Source organism: Sebastes umbrosus, chromosome 2, assembly GCF_015220745.1.
Source record: "Sebastes umbrosus isolate fSebUmb1 chromosome 2, fSebUmb1.pri, whole genome shotgun sequence".
Taxonomy (NCBI): Eukaryota; Metazoa; Chordata; class Actinopteri; order Perciformes; family Sebastidae; genus Sebastes; species Sebastes umbrosus.
Window position 1 is genome coordinate 37921655 of NC_051270.1, and position 8818 is coordinate 37930472.

Consider the following 8818-nt stretch of genomic DNA (forward strand, 5'->3'; position numbering starts at 1 on the left):
ATCTTACTGCCGGGGAGAGGTGGTGTTGGGGGGGGGGGGGGGGGACCTCCACTGGTCTGTTTATAGACCTGCCAGGGGGGGTGAACTCTGAACTTTTCTGCTGTCAATCTCAGGTCAGACCTATCAGACTGCAGATAGAGAGCGGCATCCTCTTTGATATTATTACTGGACTGGAAGGAATCAGTCTGCCTGCTGGGTATGAAGCAGGACGGCTTTGTGCCAGTTGAACACCTTTAAACTAACACGTTATATCTCATTTGTTTAATCCGTACACAAATCACATCTTGTCACCGTGACGTTGGCAGGAAAAAAAGCAAGAAAGCAAATAAGTGGAACCATCCCTTTAATGATCTCAGTATCCTGAAGCACGGTCTTCCGTTAGTTTTGAAGGACTTTCTCAGCCTATACGTCAGTGTCATTTACTAAGTGCATTTCCCCCTCCAGTTATTTCCCTGTGCAGTGATGAACAACAACACACTCAGGATAAAATAAGCTCACTTTGTCGAGCGCTAGCCGCCCCCATGCACTAGCTCAGTTTAGTGTACATGTCTCTTCTCTTGTGTTGGTGTCCTCTCCGTCTCTCCGTGAGTCTCTCCAGTTGACTACAGCCCAGCTCTGGTGGCCATGTTGTCCTAGTTGCGCCTTGTCACGTTCCAGCTATCTTTACCCTGCGATTTACTTTTAGAAAGGATAATCATGGGAGAAATATTTACAGACAGCTGTTGGACGGTACTATATGCTCGGGCCGGTAACCCTATATTTTTCTTTATATATTTTGTAAATATAACCTCTAAGTAACTGAAGGTGCTGGTATTCCTTTCGGAGGGTGGGGGGGGGGGAGGGGGGCGGGCAGTTTTAAAAACCAACAGAGCTGGGTGGAAGTTGCGTTTGATTGGCTCACTTTAGTGCAAATTGATGAATAAATCCACTGATCGTCTACATCCCAGGTCAAAGAAAGGACTGGTGACATTTTACCTGTTTTCTTTCTTTTTTGTTTCCTTTTTTGCTACGCCGTCCTGTTTTCTTATTCAGTCTTTTATCTTGAAATCTCACTTTCAACATTCCACAAAGCACATATTATTGTAACCAGCCTTGACTCCTGTTTGGGATTGTACTGTTTTTTTCTCTGTTGAGTGAGAGTGCTTGCAGTAGAAGTGATGATGTATCAGCGCGCAGAGGCAGGCCACGCCGACCGAACGCACACGCTAGGTATTAAGTTGCAAATAGCTCAAGCAAATATCATGCAAAACTGTCGCTGTGGTGGCTTTAGGCTGTGATTCCTGCAAACCAGCTGTGGATGCGGAGGGCCGATCCAAGCCAGGCGGGATCACTACTGTGAGATATATGTCAGGTTGTTGTTAGAATAAGTGCAAAAGTCAGTCTGCTAGTCCAGTAGCATCTCTTGTTAACATGGGGCTGTTTAAAACTCCTCTGCAACATCTCAGCCGGTCAGCAGCGATGTTCTGCTGGTCTACTGGTGTGTCTGGCGCTCACATTTGTGCTCAGTGTTCTCCGGTATCACTGCTTTGCATGGCGGGCATCATGTTTACAATAGAATCGCTTTCTGCCCTCTGTCACTGACCCAGAGCCAGTCCTCTACTCCGGCTGCTCATTTGGTTATTCAGCTTTAGTCCAAGCAAGACCAATGTAGTTGTTAAAGTTCTTCTTTAACAGCTGTTAAAGGGTCAATTCACCCAAATTACAAAAAATATATTTCCTCACCTACCTACCGAGTGATATCTGGTCCTGCAGATAGTTTTGTTTTTACATGCCCAGGTTTTGAGATATCCTTCTCTAAGACCTCCTTCTTGAAACACTAAAAACAGCATCCCTGTTATGCGGGATAACAATCCGTTTTGACTGGAACTACTTTCTTTTAGATGTTGCTGTGAAGTTATTTAAATGTCATTTTTTTTATTCTGTAAGCACAACAAGAGATGGATGAAAAAAACAAACTGGTTAAAAAAGACACTATCTGCATGGCTAGATGGAAGGGAACATTTTTTTTTTTGTTTTTTTTGCAATTTGAGTGAAGTGACCATTCAAAGTGAGTGGAAATTTGATGATTTTAAAGTGAAATTGGGTGTGTATCTGTAAACACGGTCCATTCTGGAACAAACTAAAGTTAGACTATAGTTACAAAACTGACCGGATTTCACTGCTCAAACTGGTTCTGACACATCTACATATGAACTGTCTTTCTCACTCTGCCGCCTGGACATCTGCGTTCAGGGACAGGATTTTTTCTTTTGTGAAGTGATGATATGATACTGTCCTATCTATAATTCTTGAGTCCTGTGGTCTTATGACAATTTTGTATCAACTACTTTTATCAATTTGTCCTGTAGTTTTATACGGGGCCTGATAAAGTGTCACACTGTATGTGCTGTGCACATGGCTAAAGTCTAACTTAAGGCGAGTTGACAATAAAATCATGATCCCCTAAATGTACGGTGTGTTGTTATCTGTGTTTCTGTAATAACATTGTCTTTTATCATTCAGGTACTTTTTCAGTTAAAAAAAGTATGTGTGACACTGATTATTACCTCCGGAGGTTACGAGGTAATATAAGGAGGTTATGTTTTCACCAGCGTTGGTTTGTTGGTTTGTTGGTTTGTTGGTTTGTTGGTTTGTTGGTTTGTTGGTTTGTCTGTTAGCAGGATTACTCCAAAAGTCTGTGATGGATTTGAATGAAATTTTTAGGAGGGGTGGGGTGTGGCACAATGAACAATCCATTTGATTTTGGTGGCGATCCGGATCATGATCCGGATTCAGGACTTTTTTAAGGATTCCGATCAGCCAGAACATTAAGACCTCTGGGTATAACACATGGGCAGTGTAACTGATGATGCCTTGATGACGCATGACCCCACCTCTTTCCTTCAGAGAGAGAGACAACTGTAGATTCAGCGTTTTTACTCATTAAACTCTGATTGTTGGAAAGAGTAACGACGACAGTTTAGGTGAGTTTTAGTGTTTTACGATGCGCCGCTACGTACAGCTGATCTCAACATAAACAAAAATTCACGTGGATGATGGCGCAAGCTGCAAGGAGGGGGTGGGGGCAATCGTACTTGGGCACCTTGGCGGAGGTCTGCGGTCTCCGAGTGCCATTCTAGTTCATAGTATAATGCAAATTGTTGGGTTTTTGGGGAATTATAAACAGCATAAAGCAACATAATCTGTAAGTAATCAAGAGAGTTGAACTAGCTAAGTTTCTATGTCCCATTGAGCAACATAATTATAAATGTGCTTGATGGGATCGGGGTTACTCATATACACCTACAATCGTAACATCCCACAGCCTGTGACTGGTGCTAATCCAGACATGTACATCCACACAGGACTGAGACGCTCCATCCTCACCTTTAATCTGTATACATCTCTCTTCAATGACAAGACAAGCTCAAATATCAGTTTGATGTTCTTTTATATTGTCACACGTTGGTCTCTGAGGGCTTCACAACCTTTACAACATTTGGCATCCTTGGAATGTAGTGACCTACGTTTTCTGATGAACATTAGATAGAAACATTCAAATTGAAGATGTGGTAATATCTTAAAGCAAGTCTCTGTCAGAGACTTGCTTTAAGATAGTGCACACATTTAACACCAGCAGACAGCAGTTATCACCTGCTGCAGCTGCAACCAAATCAAAGTGGCCTTCAACAGTCAGATTATAGTGGCTGTCAGTGAAGAATGGTCAATTGACTGAATTAAAGTACCAATATTCCCATTCTCACAATAGGGACTAATTGTAACAGTCATGTCTTGTTCACACTACGAGACTTAACCCTGATTTTCCACTAGCTGACAGTTTTTGGAGCTCCCTGGCAAAAGTCCCAGATCAGATCATTGGCTCGGTGCTCACAAAATCGGCACTCGAGGGCTACGTATGTGTGAACTGTTCAAAGACAAGAGCCGAGAGGCTCGCCAATTCGTCGCAGACACATCTAAGATGGGCAGACGGCAGCGTTTTCTCCTGCCCTGTGGTCTCCCTGTCGACGGAGCTACTGGTCCCTGTTGGCGTTCCCAGAGGTGTTTCTTCTGCCCTGGCTGTGGGTCTGTTGGCTGTGTGTGTGTGTGTGTGTGTGTGTGTGTTCTTGTACACCTATCTTTGTGAGGACCAATTTGAGTTTTAAACCTTCAGAATTAGGACATTTTTGGAAAGTGAGGACATTTTGGCCGGTCCTCACCTTCGGACAGACCTTCAGAGGCCTTTTTGAGGGTTCAAACTTGGTTTTAAGGTCCAGGTTAGAATTAGGTTTAGGTTTAGGTTAGGGTTAGTGTAAAGGTTGGGGTCAGGCATTTAGTTGTGATGGTTAAGGTTAGGGTAAGGGGCTAGGGAATGCATTATGTTAATGAGTGTCCTCACAAAGATAGAAGTACAGGGCTGTGTGTGTGTGTGTGTGTGTGTGTGTGTGTGTGTGTGTGTGTGTGTGTGTGTGTGTGTGTGTGTGTGTGTGTGTGTGTGCGTGTGTGCGCGTGTGTGTGTGTGTGTGTGTGTGTGTGTGTTTGTGTGTGTTTGTGTGCGTGTCATGGTCAGACAGGAGAGGAGAGAAGAGACAGGCCCATTTGAATTAATTTTAAATCTTTCAAATCGGACCTTTGTTTGTTTGAATCCGCCTCTCAGGCAGGCCAATATTTGGATCTGGACTGAAAGATAAACCGTAACACATCTGCCTTTTTTTTTTTTCAACAAGTCTGCCTCCAGTCTTGTGTGCTGGCTGACAGCATTAATAATCCATCAATTACTAGAGCAAACAACATTAACTGGTGTTGAAATAGCTGGCTGCTTTCTGGATAGTCCAGAGGCAAATTAGGTCTTTACTGGGAGCATTCAAATGTCCTCACCGTCTGTCTGACAGGACACCTGCACACACGCACGCACGCATGCACACAATCACACAAGCACACACTTAATGCTCACAACTGTCCAAAACTACGATTTAATATAAAAAAATATTATTATAGGAAACCACCATAGGAAATATGCATTTTCCTATGGTGAACCTATGGTGTAAGTGACGTATTATGTCCTTATAATCCTTGTATTTTTCTGCTTTTTATTCGAAGTAATGAGTGTAAGACAACAACTGTGACTACCGTGTCTGTCTAAAATTAACCAAAACAAAAAGATGTTGGTATAATTTTTATTATTATATCTCCAAAAGAACAAATCATGCCTTCAATCATGAAGATAATCCCATAATGTGCATTTATATTTCAGACAATGATTTAATTTTTTCAATTTCGCCTGAACTAAATAAGGACTGTCTTTGGTATTCTGAACTTCTTTTTTTCTCGTAAAGTTATGACTTTATTCTTGTAATATTACAACTTTTTTTCTCATGAAGTTACGACTTTATTCTCGTAATATTACGACTTTTTTCTCGTAAAGTTACGACTTAATTCTCGTAATATTACGACTTTTCTTCTCGTAATATTACGACTTTTCTTCTCGTAAAGTTATGACTTTATTCTCGTAATATTATGACTTTTTTTCTCATAAAGTTATGACTTTATTCTCGTAATATTACGACTTTTTTTCTCGTAAAGTTATGACTTTATTCTCGTAAAATAACAACCTTTTTTCTCAGGACAGGAGGAAGGACTGATACTGACTGATTGAGGACAGAGGACAAGAGGAAAGACTGATACTGACTGATGGAGGAGAGAGAACAGGAGGAAGGACTGATACTGACTGATGGAGGACAGATGACAGGAGGAAGGACTGATACTGACTGATGGAGGACAGATGACAGGAGGAAGGACTGATACTGACTGATGGAAGACATAGGACAGCAGGAAGGACTGTTACTGACTGATGGAGCACAGAGGGCAGGAGGAAGGACTGATATTGACTGATGGAGGACAAAGGACAAGAGGAAGGACTGATACTGACTGATGGAGGACAGAGGACAAGGGGAAGGACTGATACTGACTGATTGAGGACAGAGGACAGGAGGAAGGACTGTTACTGACTGGTGGAGCACAGAGGACAGGAGGAAGGACTGATACTGACTGATGGAGCACAGAGGGCAGGAGGAAGGACTGATATTGACTGATGGAGGACAGAGGACAAGAGGAAGGACTGATACTGACTGATGGAGGACAGAGGACAAGGGGAAGGACTGATACTGACTGATTGAGGACAGAGGACAGGAGGAAGGACTGTTACTGACTGGTGGAGCACAGAGGACAGGAGGAAGGACTGATACTGACTGATGGAGGACAGAGGACAGGAGGAAGGACTGATACTGACTGATGGAGGACAGTGGACAGGAGGAAAGACTGATACTGACTGATGGAGGACAGAGGACAGGAGGAAAGACTGATACTGACTGATGGAGGACAGGAGGAAGGACTGATACCATAAAAAATTTAACTATAGGGCAAACAACAGCATTGTTTTGCATTTTGTGTTTTTTGAATAAAAGGCTATTTTTTCAGTCATATATTTTCATCATTCAAGTTTTGTTAAAATTATTGTTATAATATTGTATCGTATCGAGAATGTGAACCCAATATCGTGTATCGTATCGTATCATATTGTATTGTATCCTATCGTATTGTATTGTGAGCTGAGTGAATCGTCACACCCCTAATAGTTAGTATTAATATGAAAGTCAGACACTGGCACACACAGTTAAATTGTGCCAAAGTTCATCAGACTTCATTGGTTTACAATTAAACAACTAACCAATTCAAAATATTTCTCAATTAATTATCACATTTCTTTCCTCTCAATGAGAAAAACACTCTTGTCTGTGTGGGAGAAGGGTAGTTATCATCTGTCTGAGATGCTCCAGATGTTGAGCTGTATATTTATTAAGTACCACCCATTTAGTAACCCCAGTTATTTCCTGTGTACTTGCTGAGTGACATCCCACTGACCCTATGCATCGGGTCTCTTTATAGCTCTTTATATTTTGGAATGATAGTAATTTATGTTTTGTTGGATATCTTGAAATCCCACATCTATTTGAGTTTTTATTAAAAAAAAAAAAAAAAAAAACTAACATCATAAAGGGAGGCTATTTGTCAGTTTGTGTTTATTGTAGGAGTCTTTAAACAGCAGTTTTCCGTCTCCCTGGTGTCTCAGAAAGTGCTCATGAATTAAAGCTTCAGTAGGCAGTATATTTTTGGCATCATTGGGCAAAGATTCCATAATAACCTTTCAGCATATTGTAATTCAAGTGTTCTGAGAGAAAACTACACTTCTGCACCTCCTCATGGCTCTGTTTTCAGGCTGTAAAAGTGACCGGAACTTGGGGTTCCTTCACCAGATTTTACAATGGCGGCGGCGTCACAAACTTTCTCATTTTATAGCTAAACCGTGCACTACAAGATGATTCTGAAAACATCTGAGGAGAGAAATAGGCATTAATGTAACATTATATTGATTCATATTTGATCAGCGCTGCCTAGTTTGACCGTTTGGTCGGAGTTTCAGAGTGATTGACAGCCGGCTCTCATAGACAGCAGCTGGACAGCAGACCTCAGATCAGCTCTTACTGCTTGTTTTCCTCCGGTCTGTGAAATCTTGCAGATGCCGATAGGAGCCCCGGAGGACACAGAGGAACATGATATTTTCAGGTTACTTGTCTCATGTACTACTGACACGATATAGCGACCGTTTTATAAAAATAACTTTTTTTAATCATATTTGCTCCAATCTCACCTATTTCAGCTTTAATCAACCACATTATAGTCAGACAAATAATACAATAAAATCCTGACTAGACACATTGCTGGTATATATTCTGCTCTTTACTTTCTGTCACCCCTAAACACCAACAGATCTGGAACTAAGTTTGTTTTGTCTAAAAATGTCAAATTTTACTTCAAAATGTTGTAGGCTTATGTTAATATGTAATATTTTTTAGTGTAAATTAGTCCATTTGCATTTTTAGACAAAACAAACTTGGTCATAGAAGGAAAATGGCAGCTATGGATAATATTAATTATGATGTCTGTGTTCCAATTCCAAGTGTCAGAGAGTGTGTTTCCATCCACCTGTTTTAATGCACATTTTCATTCTGAAAAAAACAAAACATTATTGCAAAAAAAAGTTTTTGCACTTATTGTATCATAACAACCCACTCCTGCAGTCAAAGCCACTAATACTCTGTCCATGCACTATATGCCTGTTATACTCATTGTTTCATCAAGGAATACAAAAAAACTAACAGTGCTCTCTGTTGCTGGGACCCCTGCAGTGCATCACCGCTGCCCTCTGTTGGAGAAATGTAATAATGTACCCGTATTTCGGTGGGGAATTTTACTGACCATATTAATGGATCACAACATATCAGTCTCTATATTTATGGTACCTCGTGAAATAAAAGTCATTTAGTTATCGATGGTGGTTTTGTTGCATTACAATTTCCTTCAATGCTTTGATACAATTTATGTTTTGATTTATATATTTTCACATTTGTATTCACATTTATTATACTGTAAAAGTCAAAAAATGAATGATAAGAAATCTACCCATTTGGAAGTCCAAGGTAAGACAGTTTGACTTTTAAGCACACAAATCACCTTCCAGTGCTTTGATGGAAATCAACGTAGGTGTGCGTGACCTCGTAGGTCGGTTGCTTGCACGGCTGCAACATCCGCTGCACACAGACGTTTTGTGGCATGACCTTATCTTGCTAAAGTTTCTTTCAGCCGACAAACATCTCAGGCCGGCTCTGACTGAAACAGCATCATCAACATTACAAGGCAGCCATGCTTCTCAAATGTCTGCAGGTCAACGCACTCTGTAGCAGTCTGCTCTGTGAGGCTCATTTCATCAACTGGACCGCAGAGC